The following is a 19,364-nucleotide window of genomic DNA, read 5'->3' on the forward strand; positions in this document are numbered from 1 at the left end:
CAACAGCAGAGCAAGCAGCCGCCATCTACTAGTCTTTTCATTTGCTGATCCCTGCAGGACTCCACTCAAATCCGGACTGCCTGGAGAGGGTTTATGGTTTGTTTGCTGTTTGACAGGCAGGTAGGAGGCTCAATTATCTGATTGTAGTGCTGTAAACAAACAGCTGAGTTTTGTCTGACAGAAAGTCCAGTTTAAGCCCCTGACTCTGTGAGAGGACAAACCTTCAGACTAACATGTTGCAGCTTTAGAAAGAATTTAGGATGAATATGTTATTTTTCTGCTTCTCAACAGTGAAATCGATAAATCAGAGTTCACAGTGAATCTGGCTACAAATCCTAGTTGTCTCAAATTCATTATTTATGCCTTCATAGATTGAGATTTTGAGATTTTCAAATGCTGATCGGTACGTATGTGCTTGTAAGTTATCCTCTAAACCTGTCAAAAACTGTGCTGTACCTTTTGGGACTTTAAGGGCTCTGTAAAAAGAGAAACAGCACACATCTTAGTTTGTGTGTGTACATTTGTCAGAAACTCCAGTCTTAATCCTCAACCCATTATCTAGCTAATAGCATTTGGCTCTGCTCAGGGTTTCCATGGCACATTTTCAATGATTTTGATCAATAAAGAAGATAAACTCTGCAGCACATTCGCAATTCACAGTAGTTCCCAAGGATAATCTGAATAAATCAAAACACTTCTTACCGCATTTAAATCAAAGATTAACACTTAATCCCTGGTTGAGACGTTAGGTATATGTATCCTACCACTAATTGTATAAATACCTAGAATCACAGACGTTATTTTCTGCATCAAAACCATGTTAGAAAACAAGCATGGAAAATCTGACAGAGTTTAATGACTCAAAGTCTTCAGGGTTTAAACTTACAAACTGTGACAATCTATTAGCCCCTCGGAAATGACAGCAATTACAAAATATTTTAAAGTTGTAGGACATTTGCAATCTTCTTTCCTTGAAGGTCCCACAGCTGCACTTACATGTACACAGAAATATTAGAAAGCATTTTCTGAGACGACGTGGGTGATTATCTTCAAAGACAAGTGAAGCCAAACCTCTCATGGATCCAAAACACATATTCAAGCATACTTATCAGAACACATGGCGAGCAGCAGAGTACTCGTTAACAGGCTCTCTGTCCCGAGGATAGGCTAAGCAGTGACACAAATTCCGTTCTCGACATTCGATGACTTCGTAAATGCTCCCTCCAGGGACGGCATTATACACAAACACACGCAGGCATAAACACATGGCCCTGAGCCCTGAGTGTTATCTCCCAAGGTGCATGACAAATGCATCATGAATTCAGGTCATACAATCTGCCATGTTGATACCACAACAGAGTATGCCGAAAGAGAGACAATGCAGCCATGTAAATAATAGAGCAAACTCAGGTTCTAAATCCTGACGGATCTTTCCTCTAACACTCTTGGTTTACCAAGATCTGTCTACACCTGGGCATCCAGAGACACAACAGCTCATGGTCGAGGTAAACCAAAAGTCTGTTAGGGGATTCAGATACCTGCTATTTTCAGCAATTCAATGGCAGTAGGAGGAGGTCTATTCTAAGCAATCTGGTAGGATTAGGTTTCAGCAAATATTATTCTAATAAAGCAAGGAATCTTTACCCCCTTTTATACAGAGATTGTGCTGATAGGGTCACTATGAAGTCCCTTCTTCATGCCACCTTTGCATTTACACAGAACCAAACAATGGTAACACCATGCCTCTCCAGTGTGGGATTTTATATTGCACGCCAGCATCGTGGAATCAAAAGAGGCAGGACGGTTGTGACATGTAACAACAGCGTCAGCCTCTAGTGTGACATATAACATATGCATCGGCAGAGCTTTATAAACAAAAACAAGCAAGCATAACATGGTATTAAGAATCTTTTACTATCCCTGTTATATGGCAGCTGATCCCATCCTCTGCTCAGGGGGTAAGGAGCTCCCAGGCCTCATTGTTTTCCCCATTTGCAGACATTTTCAGCTGCTGTTGTTCTTCTTTGAGTTAGCTGCTAACTGCTATGCGCAACTTTGTAAATCTCCCATGGTGGATCACACACGTTACATTATCAAAACATCACACCCGTGCCACCCATGATCGCATCCTGTTGGCTGTCCCATTCATACAGACATCGTTTTGGTGCTGTTACTACTTCCAATGCCAGTTTAAAGGTGATACAACACCACAATGTGATTGTCCCTTTTATACATAACAGCAAGGCGGCATAATGGTGTGAAATTCCCACTTTGAAGAGAGTAAAAGGGGCATCTGTTTGTGCACGTGTCTTTAAAATTTCTCAATGAAGCGTTCATTCGATGTAACTCACACTTGGCAGGCATATTGCTGGGGATCCAAGGATGTACACTGTCCAATTTGGTGTGATTTTGACACGCTACACATTCAATATTTAGAGAAACACAGGAACAACGCTCTGTGGTACTGTGCAACAGCTGGGGCAGGGCTTGAGGGCTCTGAGAGACATGCTCTCAGAGAGTCTAGCATGTCTATTTCAATGTAAGCATGGAGTCTCTGTTGCTCGCCACGGTACATTCAACAACAAATGAAGAAAGAGAGACAGGAAAATTTCAAGCATTTCGAGCATCAGTGATGTAACTTTCAGAATGAATACTTTTGCTAACAGACCCAAGGAAGGGCACGGTTCTGCAGAGATGAGCAGCATGTCGTCCACAGCTCATAGACCTTTTTCACAGCAGACATTGTGACTTGTCATAGTAGGAAAAGCACAGGTGAAATTGATAACATGAACAATGGTGCAGCTCCATTAAGTGTCCCAGTGAGCTATTCAAGTGAGCCAGCATGCACAAAGGGCCTCCCCTGAGTGGTGAGTGGGTTCTGGTGTCCCCATACCGAGCAAGGTACTCTGTCTCCGAATGTGCCGTTTCATCGTGGCCTTCTTGAATCACTTGGGACCACTGTGGTCCCTTTGCCTTGGGAGACCTTACCAGGGGCTATTAGCCCCAAACAACACAGCTCCCAGGATCACAAGGACACGCAAACCCATCCACCATGTTAAAGGAGCTATATGTAAGAAATATAAAGCAAATACTCATAAAATCATCCTAATATGTCACAGAGACTAAGGAATAATGTTCATATAACATACTGATGTCACCGACAACAATAGTACAGCCAGAATATTNCGGCCCTGCCACGGCAGCCGCCCGTGGGCAAACAAATCAGTCTCCAGCGTGCCGCTGTCCAGCAACCTCGAATCTGTAGGAGAGGGGGGGCGGACACGACTCACGGCAGTATTTTGAATTTGAGTGCAGTAACCGTTTTGGCCACATTCTTACATACAGCGCCTTTAAGGTGGTGATTCTTGGAGGGGTAGGAGCATCAGCTCTTCTCTGAGCTCCTTCGCATCGAAAGGGTTCAGTTGAGGTGGTTTGGGCATCTGATCATGATGCCTCCTGACGCCTCCCATTGGAGGTGTTCCAAGCACGTCCCACTGGTATGAGGTCCCAGGGCAGACCCAGACTGGAGGGATTACATATCTCGTCTGGCCTGGGAACACGTTGGGGTCCCCCAGGAGGGGCTGGAAAGCGTCGCTGGGGAGTGGGACATCTGGAATGCTTTGCTCAGCCTGCTGCCCCCATGACCCGACTTTGGATAAGCAGTTGAAAATGGATAGATGTATAGATGGCCAACACATTGGATGAAATGCAATCGCAGAACCCATTAGCTATCATCTGACAATGTTTTAGCTCTTTATCAGCTTTTTTTTTTTTTTTCAATTTATCTGCATTCATAGGCAGATATCTGCTTAAAGAGATTAGCCGAAACGATTGCACAGAAGGGGAGTGTTGGTCCAGATATCCCCTGGCTACACTGAATTTACGTGGGCCGTTGCCCCACTACACTTATCGTCGCCAGACCGATAGCCAATGGATTCTGAGATTGGGTAATGGGTTATAGTTAAAGTTCTACATATATTACATCAAGATTTAAGTTAACTTTTGCTCTTAACTCATTTATCATACAAATTATTTTATAATTTATTACATTGTAGGAATCAACGAGCAAGTACCAGCTAGTGTTGTGACAACTCTTGAGAGCTGCTGAAAATAATGGGACTCTGAAGACACGGAGAGACTCTGGGAAAAGAACTAATCAGAAACAATAAAATGGGCCGTTCTGCATTATTTATTTCACATAGCCACTTCTGAAATTCACAGCTTCATTAACGACAGTGTTCAATGGGGGTCACTGTCAAATGTGGGTTTACTGCAGTATTGATCACATCCGCAGTCTGTGCTCCAGTCAACAGCCATGTTCTCCTGGGATCTTTGATCTCACACCATTTCAGGCAACAAAATCCATGACTCAGACTAGACAAGCTTCTAGCAACACTTCTCGAACTCTTAGATATGTAGCATCGTAAATCAAGCCCAAAGTGAACAAACATTTTTCACCATCACCAGAGAGTACATGCCCATTCTCCCACAATCCCCTCGGAGTGAATACATATATATATATAACAGTGTTTCTCTGGGAGGCAGTCAGATATATTTCACAAGAAAAAGCTAAAAGGGAATACAGAAGTCTGCTCTTTTTCATCCAGCTAAACAGCCATTGTGAGGCAGCTCTCCAGGAATAGAGGACTGACATGTACAGGTATCAGTTCATCATCTGATTGTCTGTTTCTTTGTGTCAAGCCAAATAACTCCCTATTGTTGGTTCTCTACCATTTTTTCCTGTTTCCTCCAGTCGTCTATCTATCCCTGTTAGTCCTTGACATTTCTGCAGGCTCCCTCCAGTCACTTTACTCTCTATCAGCAATGATAAGGACCATAAAGAGTCAAACCTCAAACTCAGTACGGCTGAAGATTGCGAAGCAAGAGACCGGAGGAGAAGAGGTGGCAGGATTAATATCTGCCCAGGAGAGGGGAGCTGGCTCGTAATCAAAGATGAGAACTGATGTAAATGGCTCTCAAAAGAGCAGTGATGGCTGAATCAAAGGATCAGTGTCCTTTACATCTTCACTCCCATCTCTGGTCCTATTTTCCCTAAAGGAGTAATGCTTAAACCACTTGAGTACGAGGTTTTAAACGTACAGTTTAGTTCAAACTTGCAATTCAAGTATCCATCTTGTTGGACATCTTTTAAAAAATGAATTCATGTCCTCATAACCCCATCTGGCATTTACATCCAGGCTATCAATCTTCATGCTTTGCTATCTGTAGCTACAGTATCTGTATCTGATTCAAAAAGACAACTTCACCCAACTGTAAAAAAAAATGATTTTCAGCTAGGGAGAAGAATAAAAAATATGTAAAGCATCTTTTTGGCTTTCATTTCTTCGCTCTGTGCGTGTGCATTCACTGGTTTGTGTTTGTCTTCATGTGCATGTGCGTGTGTGTGTGTGTGTGTGTGTGTGTGTGTGTGTGTGTGTGTGTGTGTGTGTGCATGTGCTAAAACTCATCATCTCTGTCGGCACAGAGCAGAGAGAGCAGATCAAAGCTTTGTCTTGCCACAGAGGCCCAGGCAATTCAAATATATTTTAATAGGGTAGGTGATAGAGACGTCTCTGTGATAACCTGATGAACAAAGCCTGTCCTCACTTGGATCCATACAATGAAGGTCGGGCCAGGACAGCAAACAGCAGCATCCACAGCACTTTTCAATCATCATTTTCAGTTTTAACTGTCATTTTTAATCACAACATGATAAGAGGTTCCTCTCAGTCATCCCTTTAGCCTCATTTCTACAAGTTTACATTAGTTAAGGATAATATTCTAATCCTTGAACAGCTCTGCATGAGAACATAGAGTGTGATGACTCCAACAGACCACAGTCCAAAGATTTATCATAAATTATTCATCACTACATACATTCATATTCAGCAGCATCTGCCTGAATCTTCATGCACTATTCATGTCACATAAGGCACCACCATCCAGACTGGCCAAGCCAGTCCGACTGTTGATCAAACACAACAAGCATGGCAATCAAACCCAAATAAAACTGTCTGAATGGAGGCATGGTATCATAATTCTTCACTCGCTGCTCTGTTAGCTCTCATGACCCGAAGGTTTGTTTTGTGTTCTGAAATTTAATCAAGATGTGATTCAGTTTTTGGTTGACTGACTGTCCACGGGACAAATATGAATGACATTTGCACATAATTACTGCTATGACGAGCGGTACAACGCACAGAAATCAACACACAGACAAGACAAATCTCTTGCATGTAATGAGCAGCAACTCATTACGGCAAGCTATACAGGTTCAAAGTTATGGTAGCAGAAAGTGAGCAGTTTGATCATCCTGGGGGTATTCTGATACATAAACATGAGCTCCTGCTCTTTTCCTGTGCTATAAATAGCACCAGCAAGCAATATGTTCAATATGCAATATGTTTGTACACACACACACACACACACACAACCTGCACAGAAGGAAAACATAGGGATGGGATTATTTTATTCAAGACATATCAATTTAAGTGTTAAGAGGTGGAAAATTCAGTGGGGAAAAAAGACAAACTTAATGTTTGTTAGTTTTATTGGGTTTCCTTCTCTGAGGCACACTGATTTACAGTGTCTAGACACACACACACAGACTTACCAATTTGTATAAGCCTGCATTTCTGTGGTACAGCCAGGGTGCCCCCAATATGGTAGACGTTACGCGCCAGGAGAGTCGCGACAGTTAACACAGCCGATTTTTCAGCAGGAGCATAAATAAAGGATCGTACTTTCTGAGCAGATGTTGCATTTGGATCATAACAAATTTCCTCCATTTTCTCTGCAGAAAGTAAGGAGCCAGTAGTAGTCCTCCTTTGCCCAGTCCCAGTGTGCAACATACTCCACCTGTAGCTAAAACTCTGATAACAAAAAAAGAAAAAACACTTGGTTTTCCTCACATCAAACTTGACAGGCGCTCCAGGCTCGCTTCAGACAGAAAGCCTCCACACAACAAACAAGCACACCAAAACTCCTGCCGTTCATCCTCCTGTGTACTCCCGTGATCTGTGGCAGCACCTTAAACTGACAGCCTTCTCTCTGAAAACACGTTTCCACCTTTCTCCTGGTCATCTGTTTTCCACTCCCACTTCCTGCTCCCCCAATCCGCCTCTCTTTGATGTTTACAGGTCTTTCAGTAGATGTGCTGCTGTGTCAGTGCCAACATGCTACCCTGATGCGCGGACTTAGATCCAGCATGTGTGTAGATTACGGAGCGATTATAAAGAGTCAGGGAGGAGAGTGCAGCAGATGTGTGTCTCTGCATATCAGACGGGTTCATAGGGTCACCCAGTGGAATATGAGGATAAGAATGATGACATAATGTTCATGATAATGCACTACTAAAAGTATGATTTAATGGGTTGACGTGTGTGTGTGTGTGTGTGTGTGTGTGTGTGTGTGTGTGTGTGTGTGTGTGTGTGTGCGTGCGCGCATCTGTCCATCTGATACAGGCTTTGCCCTCCTGAGGGGGAAGCCCTCACTACACTTTGTGCACTGACCTTTTTATGTACTGCATCACCAAATCAGGGAAACCCTGTTCTTTTGCAGCAACAGAATACAAACAGAGAATATGATTTGACTTTGATGGAAAACCCATGGAGGGTGCAAAAGCAAATGCATGCAAAATCTCTAGGTGCAAACACAGACAGTCAAATTTAATAATTTCAGCAATCAGGCACAGCTGGACCCAACATGGAATATATAACCAGTGATAGGGATATAGGATCAACAGGTGAAGGCAGGGCAATCAGTGGGGCAACATATATACAGCCTGTCCACTGTCTCTGCATTGTAGGTAACTGTCTTGTATTTTAAGGAGCAGTTTGTGAGATTTAGGACAATGTCATGGCATCTAGTGGTGAGGATCGCCAAATTTCTTCCAGTTAGGATTCCTTCAGTGTTCATAGTTCAGAAGGTTTATACCAGGAGCTAAATTATCAGCAGAGGTCTCTTCCTCTCCAGAACAAACCGACCAGATGATTAAAACTGGTAAATACACTGAATAAAGCAGTTTGATAATATAAATCAGTGTTTCTCCAATGCTGTTTGGTTCATCTGAGCAGGCGCAACTTTGCACCTACTAATGTGTGCGCACCTTTTTTTCTCTAACAACTTGAGATCCAGATGTTCAAGAGGTTTTTACCTGAAGCTAAATTATCCGCAGATATCGTTCCAGAAAATAGACGTGGTGATTTAAACCAGTAAAAACACTGAATAAAGCAGTTTAAAAAACGTGCTGCTTGTCGTAGAGCAGCTGCTAACTACAGTGGCCGATGCAAAAATACAAATTGCCCTATATAGAGCCAGTTTGTCCATTCTGGGCTTCTGCAGAAACATTGCAGTGCAATATGGTAATCTTCCTGGATGAGGACCAGCCTCTTGTGTGGATATAATCAACTCATATTAAGATAGCGAAAACACAACAATTATTATTTTCAGCTGCTTATACACTATAAAACATACTCATTATGTTATATTCCATTTCTGCCATCATATATTCTCTTCAATCCTACACACTGGAGCTTTAACAATGTCTGGTTCTATAATTAATTTTATTTAAAATCTTTAATAATGTCAGAAAAATCTACTAAACTAGAAAAAAAAATCAAATCGAGTTTTCAGATTAGCGGAGCAGGCAGCATGATTTCTAATATCATTGCACCGGTGCACATTTAAGATGATAAACCCCAAATGACACCTCATGTAATCTCATAATATCTTCTTCATTTAGTCCTTTGGGGTTACATCATCCCAGTCTGCACCCTGTTTCACTGTTCCTCTCAGGACATTCATAAGCTTATGAAATTAAATTAGTCAAGCGCATAGCTTCAGCTTGATGACTTCGGGATAAATGTGAGGGGAAATCAGGCTGCGCCATGGAGGGATAAAAGCCAGCAGTACATTTGTGACAGCGCTGAGCTTGAGCCTTGGCAAAATCATATGTCCCTCACCTGCTCCACCAGTGTGATGGCCAGCAAAATGACCACTGGGTGGTCATATTCACCCAAGCATTATAATCATACATAACGGACAAATAATGAAGTGACATTTACTCATTTTGTCTGTCTGCTTGTTTCTGTTCAGGGTCGTGGAGGCTTGGAGCCGTTGCCAGTGCATTAAAGATGGAGGGGCCAGCCTGAATCAGTTGTCAGTCAGGGATAACACAGATAGACAGACACTCACATTCATACCAGTGGGACAGCTGGAGTCTCTAATCCACCTGATGTGTGTCATTGGAAGGAAACACAAGGGAAACCTGCATGAATGCAGAGATAACATGCAGACTGCACAGGGAGGAGTGGAGCTAAACACTAAGCCACATTGTTATTAATTTGGCAAATCTTTGGTTTAATGAAAAAAGAAAACAGAGAGCGTGCATATCCAAAAATTGGAAACAAAGGCAAGAACTGTGATTCTGATAATATGTGGTTACATTCAGGCTGGTGCATGGAAAATCATGAAACCGTCGCACTGCAAACAGCAAAAGGAACACAAACAAAACACACATACAGAAATCTCTCATGTCAATGAAATAACCATTATGGTTCTAAATTGGGTACAAAAGTGCTCTTGAAGGATATGGTCACTTACATGATGAAGCCAATTAAACCTCTTGTACTCCATCCCCACTTTGTAGCAAAAACACCTAAAATGACATACTCAAATTAAAATGACTGTAGCTTCTGATCCGCTCTGACTACATGCATGAGAACCTCCTCAGAAACACTCTAGGTGATACAGAGACAGAGTAATGGGCCTCTGAAGTCAGTAAAAAGTTGAAGATTTTGCCTAAAATAACATAAAAAATGTTTTTCAGGATGAATAACTGTCTGTGGCTTCATCTGAGCAGGTAAATGACACTGTAGGGCTGTAGGCACACTATCAATGAACACTCATTTCAAATCTGAAGAAGATTGCACAAAGTATGACCATGCTGGGGCGTCGGAGGCTTGGTGGTGGAGCGCCCCATGTGCGGGGATGTTGCCACGGTGGCCCGGGCTCGACTCCGGCCTGTGGCCCTTTGCTGCGTGTCACGCCCTCTCTCTCTCCCCCTTTCGCACTTGTCTGTCCTATCCATTAAAGGCTAAAAATGCCCCCAAAAAATATCGAAAGAAAAAGAAAGTATGACCATTCTGCAGTGTTTTTTCCATGAAAAGATCCAGGCGGAGCTCCAAATGACAAGTCGGTCACTCGGCTTCAAAACAATACTATCAGTGATCAAACAACACTCAGCCAGCTTCAAACATTGTACCTTATTGAAATCAGGTGTGATTATGATAGCTGATGTTGTTTATGACACAGAAACACCATAAAATATCACCAAATAAAGCCATATGAAACGTGAAAGTTTTAATCACACTTTCTAGACAGTGTATCTCAGCCAAAAATAGTGGTAGCAGTGAGACTCTTACCTTTTATAAACCAGCTAAGTCATCGCTAACAGCTCCGCATAAGATCGCGAGTCATCCTGTAACTTTTCCCGTCGAAAAACTGAATCCGGCAATACCAAACATCACATGGTTTGATGACGTAGTGCACCTGGGAGATACCATTTAACAGAGGAGGAGGGGGGCGAGGACGTCGGCGTCCTGGCAGAATTAGAGAGGTTAAAAAAATTCCATAAGTTCTTTAACCTAGATGACTCTAACGGTTGTTTAGAACTTCCGTCCAAGGTTATCCATTCAAGCCTTTTCTGATGTGGCACACCTATCAGCAGGACATTGTCAGTCGCTTCCAAAACTACTATGCTCATGTTGAGGAAAATTTGCAGTCACTGTTAAAGTAAACTGTGGTTTGGGGGTTAAAGCTACACTTTAGCAAGTATGACCAAAAGTTATGTTTTGGGTCAGACCAAGACCTACCACAGGCGGTCGCAGAGGCCCTCTTGAAATTGAAGGAATTATTATTATTATTTACATTATTATTACGATTTTTATTTGAAGTCTTTCAACGCATTTTTGGGTTATTTGTGATGTTTGAAAACTCACAAAACTATGCACACTTGCCAAAATTAGTGAAAATAGATATCTTTATGGGTTTTAAGTTTGGGCATTGCAAATTGGCTCAGTAGTGCCTCCTAACAGTTTTCAGAGTAAAAGCCCTGACCTTTAACTTTCACGTAGAAACAAAATTTGGTATGCATATGTACCATGCTACAAAAAAGGTCTCTTGGTGCAATACTCTAAACCCAACAGGAAGTCAGCCATTTTAAATTTACTGTGCAATTTTGGAACATTTTTGGCCATTTTCAGGGGTCGTACTTAAACAAACTCCTCCTACAGATTTGGTCCAATCAACTTCAAATTTAGTCTGCCCCATCTAAAGACCTTAGACATGATAAGTTGTTTATAACTGTCGCTATATCATGACAGTAATACAGTAGGCAAATTTTTTAAAGATATTTTTTTGGCCATTTTGCCTTTATTGGACAGGACAGGTGAGTGTGAAGGGGGAGAGAGAGGGGGATGACATGCAGCAAAGGGCCACAGGCTGGATTCGAACCCTGGCTGCTGCAGCAACAGCCTTGTACATGGGGCGCCTGCTCTGCCACTAAGCCTCCAACGCCCCGTAGGCAAATATTTTATGAAGAAAATTGTGTTCCTCTGTCTCCTCATAGTGCTCCTAATGGTATTCGCAAGAATCACTAAAACAACCAATAAACCATACTGTCAAACATAAATCAAGAGTCAGTTAGTGCATTGCCTGTTTTTCACCACACATTTTCAGAAATGTTTTAGTGTACTGTTTCGAAAATGAGAATGTTTGTGATCCAGCCACCATCAAAAACCAAAGCCAGCCACCAAAACAAAACAAACGTTCTCATTTTACAGACAAACTACAGACAATGCAGTTACATGATCTTGTTTCACATTTAATTTGCAAAACTAACTAATGTGATATCTCACAAATTAGCGTCCCACAAATGGTGTCATCATATTGTCATCATATAGTACTTAGCATAAAATTATGCACTTAACGTAAATTTACTTAGGTTAGGTTTAGAAAAGAAACATGCTGATGATGTTCCTTAAAATAACTTAAAGTTACCTTGAGCCCCTTTTACACTGCACAAAAAACCCTGCTAACACACGCTAACCTCTGGTTTTTAATGTAATGGGAAATGTTACAATCAGCATTCACACCTGCGTCAAGTAACTCTGCAGCAGTCACAGGTATTTATCAGCTTTAGCTCTTATCAGTATTGACAACACCCAGGTTAACGCACTAATTATAGCCCCTACACCAGCAAGATGCAATGACACACCAACACAAAATACCATCCATCTTCTCCCAAGCAGCGCTCAAGCATCAATCCAAATTGGTCTGCACCGAATTTGAAAGAGAGACTGGAAACGTAAGAGATTTATAGATAAGTAACCACTAGTCTCTATATAAAGAGTCTACATTCACCGAATGTAGAGTCTGTAGGCAAAGCCCGGAGATTTTGCCTCCGGAAGAAGAGCGGAAGAGCCCTGGTTTCCGGTCGTAGGCTGTATGTAGTCCGTGTGATATTGACCAATCACGTTTGAGCCGGCTGCAGTTGTTGCCAGGTTAAACGGTCCATGCGGTGAACTAACGAGGCGGAACATAATTGGCGTCACTGCAAACTCTGAATCCATCGCAATGGTTCAGCATATTTACTTATATATAAATGGAAGTCGGAAACGGAAATTCGCCTCCTCCGCCCAAATCAAACCGGAATGCCAAAAAATCGGGGGTCTGTCCCCAGAGGCTGTATCGCCGTCTGCCAGAAGTCAGACACCAAATACAGCCGATGGGTTCCAAGAATGAGTAACCACCATAAGGTTTTCATAGGCCTTCATGCTGCTTTCTTCTGTTTACTAACCTGTTTTCTGGCCTGTCTGTAACATTGAATGTGATACACCAGAAAACACACACACACACACACAGTCTGCTGCAGAGACGTGTACACAGCTCTGCTCTACTGGCAATGGGAGAGGAGTCTATGGCCTATTTCTTCTGCCTTCTTATGCTGACCTCCATCAACACATTGGTCAGTTCAAATAAACACAAGAAATTTGTGCTTTAGATAAAGGATCAGTGCTCAGTGAATAACCTCTTAAGCTCTATGATATTGGGGTCATCAAGTGGGAACCTCCTTTCACCAGTGTTTTATCTAGTTGGTCCCATGAGACCTCCAGGAGGCTAGACAGTGATCTCTGGCATCCCAGACCAGCCCGGTCTCACTGCTCCCCGCACCAACCCAACAACCTCCTTTACCTTACTTACACTTCTCAGCCCAAACAGCACTGCCACCTTCAACAAACCCAGGCTCCGGCTCACATTATTGCATGTGATAACAAATCATCTGCTCATGATTGCAAGGGATATATGCAAAATGTGGCGCATTACTTTTCACAGGTGTATGTACAAACAGTACATGAAATCAGCCTGAACTTTTCCTCTAGCACCACCATGAGGTCGACTTTTTAGTTCTTTATTCAAACATCTTGACAAATGTTGAATGTTTTGCTGTGAAATCTGGTACAGACATCAGGGGTTCATCATGTTAACTTTGATCTGTGGACTTCTCATCTTGTGCTATCATCTGGTAAAAATTTCATTTTGTCCAATACTTTGATGTTCGCATCGACCTCAGCTGTGCTTTCTGTTTAGCGCTAATCCAAAAAAGTTTGCATGGTTAAACTCCAAATCGACACAGATGAGGACAGCCCAAAAAGTTGGGTTTCAGGGTTTGTTTGTTTTTCTCATTTTCATGTTTTAGGTTTTCCTTCTAATTCCTGCCTACTAGTGCTCACACACTGCACTGAGGCTGATAAACAGCTGCTGCTGACTAGCAGTAACAACTGTTAATTCCTGATGATGAAAATGGCAGCTTATCATTGGCAATGTTTCCGCACTATTTTAACGCCTCGCATTCTACAAATGCTGGGTGGGTCTAGACTATTCACACCGAAGGGGACAAGCTGACATGTAAATACCTTTTAAAGCAAACTAATTACACAAAACCTGCATGGAAGAAGTCAAAAATATTTGGGTTAACCCTCTTATTAGAGACATAAAAGGTGAGGAAACACAGGGAAATGATGAGCAAAAAGAGGGAAAACACATGCTCTTATCGCACAGTCACTCACTTCGCCTAATTAAGAGTGCTCAAGGCAGTGCTCCAACCGCCAGTACTACAAATGGGTTCCCAGGTCCCCCCGGGGTGCAGAGTGTAGAGCGGCACCGGAACAGGAAAAAAAAAACAACTGCAGCATGATAATGCATTCACCAAAGATGCTACAGGGGGCTCCCCGAGTGGAGGAGTTCAGCAACAACATCAAAGGAGTGTGTGTGTGTGTGTGAGTGTGTTGGGGGGGCGGGGGTTGTTACAGGGTATGTATTGATGTTCCTGCAATGTTAAAGCTTCTTCTTTCCTCCTCCCTAAGCCAGGCTGGATGACTGTGGGTAGATTGAGATGCAGTATATTTGGCAGCAGAGCCAGACTGCCATGCAAAACTGTCTGATCTCAACTGCTTCACATGTTGGAGTGAAGCTGCACTATTGCCGCTGTCCTGGTGCTTCATTTCAGGACACACTGGAAGCCTAAAAGTGTTGTCTAACGTAACTAAATGGACCGAGCCTCTAGGTATTAACTGCTGAGGGGATGGAGGCAAATGAAATAAAAGCCCGTGGTTAAGGATAATTTGCTTTCTATTTCTCATCCAGACACAGGTACAGAGCTGCAGCTTCAGACAGATGATAGCCTCCCAGAAGGTCTCAAAAGCTGATGTTTCACACTCACATCCAATATGCTTGATTCAAGAACAAATGTGATGTGCCAGCGGCTAAGTCAACATGCAGCCAGATAGACTCATTATCAGTGAAATTCTATGTAAATGCAAATTATGGTGCTTCAGGATCACGTGGGAAGGGCAAAGATGGATGTCAGTAGCTCCCTGGATGTCAGAGGTGTGAAGCTGGTTAATTAATAGTGTTAAATGTGACACAATTATTTGGCAAAACTGGATACAACATGTGAAAAAGAGGAAGGAGAGGGGAGGTAGGGCTAGGTGTTGTTTCAAAATGTCAACACAATACAGTTTCAGTAGCAGTATCAAAATGATACCAAGGAGGAGAGGAGAGGAGAGGAGAGGAGAACTTATTCTGACACATTTGACAAAGTTTGACATGAGATTTAAATCAGGAACGACTTGATCCGACGTGCCTGCGTTTGGTATTTGACAGCTTTCAATACTCATGTTCACAGACACATTTCAGTTGGTACCAGTGATGAAGTATTTAAGAGAGGGGGCTGAAAATAAGAATTGGTGTTTAAAAAGAGGGAAAGAGCTGAGAGGATGAGAGTGCGTTCATCCCCTGGCGTCTGTTAGCTGTTTCTCTGCCCTGGAGCGACAAAAAGGAAGAGGCAGAGACAAAACAGGGGGGAGCATGCTGAGATTCATCATCATCAGCACAGGAGAGACACATGAGGAAAAACACATTTTACATGGAAAAGCCATTTCCTCCATGTGGAGGAGATTAGCAGCCATGCATGCGCCTCCAAACCCTTCTCCTTGCATCATTTTCTCTCTTCTCCTCTCTCAGCGAGGGTGGCGTGGTGCCATGCAAGTCTTCTCAGCACAAGTGTTGACAAAATGAATGAGGAGGCAGCCCTCTTGGCCATTGAGGAAAACAGGGGCCACACTCTCACACCCCAATGAAAGAAAAACATGCGCTGCAGGGGTGAGGACTGACAGCTTGACACATCCTGCTTTCTAAGTGCCAGGGATGCGCCATATTTTTGACAGCATACGGGAGAGAGCAAAGGGGTCGCTCTAATAGCCCAGGGACTGCTGGGACTTCAATTTTGCCATCAAAGCTCAACCCAAAGCTCTGTCACTGCATGTGGCGCTCAACGCTCCCCGTCTGGGTTTCAAGGGGCTCCTGTTTCTGCTGAAGCCATTGGCAAAACAATCCACCTCTGGCATGTGGTAATGCTATGTGGTCTGTCAGTTTCTCTGGCATCTTTACACCAAGGCACTGCAGTGACAGAAGCCATAAACTTCTCATGGATTTCTGTGAACAGTGTGGAGGATGCAGGATTGTGAAAGCATGTGACACATTCACACCTATGTGTTGCTGTATGGACGAGAGCAGAGCAAGTCTTGTCAAATCAACAAATTAAGAGGTTTTTCTGCCCCCTAGTGACAAAAGCAAAGGGCCATTTTCAGCACCGGGGACAGTTTCTGCTGCCCCACTGCTGCCTTTAATCAAGAGCTCTCATATGAACTCAAAAAATCTGACATCAGTTTAAAAATCCCCATAGAAACAATCGACAGAGTGACTGCTTGTAATTAATTCTAATGTTTTGCACCCACAATTCTGACAGACATTAATATTGCACAAATATTCCCTCGCCTAAATTGGCAGCCTTCAATTAAGATTCCTTTCTCAGTGCTTGTAGAAGCGAGGGTGATGACATTTCTTCACCACAACAAGCGCAATGGAGAAATTACGCATGGGCTTCTAGCAATGTTGGCTTTAGACATCCAAAGGAATGCGTGCACCACACAGACTATTCCTCTCTATATGAGACTGAGAGATAAAATAACCAAACAGAGAGCTTGATAAATGATCACTCACCCTTCTCCAGACTGAGATTTCTGCAAACTTCAAGTTCTGCCATTTAGGACTGGAGTTCTCACAAGGTCCCTCCATGCGTTTTGGACATCATGTTTTTATCTCCTAATTGTGGCGGTTCGAAAAACCATCAAAACATGTCTGACTAGTCCATTTCTCCATGATGATTGGACGTTCACACGGAACGCGCCATGATGATGAAGTGTCACTTTTGTGTCCACAAAAAAAAAAACGAGCCCGGAAACAAACTGCACCTCAGTATCTGCCTCTCCCGGCACGGTCTGCGGAGTGGCTTCACAAACCATCAAAGCTCTCACATCCACAGCCGCTGCTGCTGCGCGCACATCCTCTTCTCTCAACAGGCGCAACACAGAGGCAAAACGATAAGCCGATTTCTCACACGCTCGTTGGACCGACGGAGAGTAGTTGTTAATAAGCAAGAGCTTAACACTGGCGTGGAGTGAGCGAGAGTGAATGATAGCGCACAGAACAGTGGCTCAACTGGCAGAGTTGGACATTGTGGACATTTCATCAGCTTTGCCTGACAGTCTGGTGTTTGGAGACAGTTTGAATTCCCCACCAAACAGCTCCTGTCACATCCGTTTGTTTTTGCGCACCTAACGTTATTCCTCGGTTTGTATCTGGAGAGACACAGTCACCATTGCGCAGGGATGCCAGCGCTGTGACCCACTTAACGCTCTCCGTGTGTGTCTCCTTTTAGGTGTGAATGTCTCCTCAGAGATGAAGCAGGAAACAGGCTTCATGAAATATGAGGGATGCTCCAGCAGTGCGCGCACACAGGGGCTCTGAGAGCAAGTTATGTGTAAACATGCATTATATGCTTTTCAATTGTGTGTGTGTGTGTGTGTGTGTGTGTGTGTGTGTGTGTGTGTGTGTGTGTGTGTGTGTTGAGTCAATTCCCTAATGAACGTTTGGTCAATCTAGAGTTCCCAGATTAGTCTTGCTCATTGGTCCACATTAAAGCCATTTAATTTAGGTTTGCAGGAGACAATTATGGAGTGACCAAGCACACACGCGCACACACACACAGAGCAAACACACACATGCCCGCACACGATTGTGTTCAGACACTGTGAGACAGAGCCAGAGGTTACCAAATCGATTAGTGCTGTCTGCAGGAACCAAAAGACGTGTCTGACCACCAGTGTGTCCCACCAAGTTCAATGCTGCACGTCTTGTCCTCGTGCACGCCATGCATTAGCAGGTACACGAGGCTTTCCAGTGATTGCATACTTTGATTTAAGTTGTAAACCTTTTTTCTTCCACACCTGCCTGATCACACACAGCCCCCCTCCCTCCTCCCCTCACACACCCTTCTCACACTGATTTATGTACCATGGCCAAATGAAAACCATCAGCCACTCAGTCTTTCACAAAAGACTGGAAACAACTGGGAGGAAGGGAAATGGAGGCAGAGCGAAGCAAAGTCATGTGGAAAATAATCCAGGAAAGAGAAGACAGAGGCATTTGTTTTCAGAATGGTTCAGACTGACAGGAAAGGGCAAACTGTCGAGGACATGAGGGGGTGATTACAGACAGAGATCAACAGGATCTGAAGTTTAGTTAAGACACAACAATACTTAGACTTTTTGTTCTGATTCTCCTCCCTTTATCCCTCTTAAAAACTTAACAGCAGCTTCAACATAATAACTTAGGTGACGAGATTAGTATCAGAATATGTTATCTTGCAAGAAATGGATTGGAGGAGGTGGAGGGGTGGTGCAAGCTGGCTTTTCCAGGGAATGTATGAAAATGTATTTGCGTTTCATGCTCAGTGAGCTATTCATTTTTCACTTGAACAACATTAATTACCCACAAGGTCTGGAAGAAGAGTCACTTTGGCTTGGAGAAACATATTTACAAAGGGAGATAATCTGTGAAATTCCTATAAATGTGGTAAAATCCTTATTTCTCAGCCTGACCGGAGGCAAAAGAGACACTTGTGTGCACTCTGTCCATCAATCAATCCATCATCCACAGCAGAGTACTGAAGCAGTCAAGCCTGTTTTCTACTACAGTTCGCTGACAAGCAGAAAGAACACACTTGTACGGTATATAACACATGGTCTGCAGGGGTGGGATGTGGGCTGTAGTAAGTCAAGGTGAGGCTTTAAGTGGCCTGTCTGCTGTAGGTGTGACAGCCACAGACGCAGACAGAGATCAGAGATTTGTTATGGATTTGTCTGGCGGATCTGTCAGCGTGCAGCCTGACTGCCTCGAAACTCATAAATCATAATCAGATTGATGTCTGCTTTAAAGTCAGCTTTAGGGAGAATGAAAAATGCAGTATTTGCTCTAGTTTATTAAATCATATCTGGTACAACATACTCGCATAAACAGGTATGCATATATGCGTTGGGGTATTTAAGATGACCCATGCAGATATTAAGATGAATAAAACATCCTCTCATACATGCTGAATGATAAAAATATCAGAGAAAAAGAAAAGAGGAGTGTTGAGTGTCTCTGTTTGATATATTTGACTCCACTGTGTGAGTATTAATATGTATGAATCATGCATGAGTAGAAACATATAGCACTACAAATCAGGTGTTGCAGCCTATTAGTACACAGATGGTTTCATGCTATCCTGTGCAAATGAAGCTCTGGGCAGTTCTTCTTTGCTGTCTCACAATGAGTCAGTGGCTTGCAGCAGGTTTTGTGTTCCAGTAAACAGTGATTAGGTTTTATTTATGTCACACGACTGAATCTTGGCTGTGCTG

At 43.0% G+C, this 19,364-nt stretch overlaps 1 protein-coding gene across 3 annotated transcripts in view; it reads right to left on the reverse strand.

The window, feature by feature from the left end:
* Positions 1-19,364, reverse strand: part of plch1 (phospholipase C, eta 1) — a 95,610-nt gene that overhangs the window by 62,772 nt on the left and 13,474 nt on the right. The gene's annotated exons all lie outside the window — the stretch shown is intronic.

This window comes from Epinephelus moara, chromosome 2 (assembly GCF_006386435.1).
Source record: "Epinephelus moara isolate mb chromosome 2, YSFRI_EMoa_1.0, whole genome shotgun sequence".
NCBI classification, from domain to species: Eukaryota; Metazoa; Chordata; class Actinopteri; order Perciformes; family Serranidae; genus Epinephelus; species Epinephelus moara.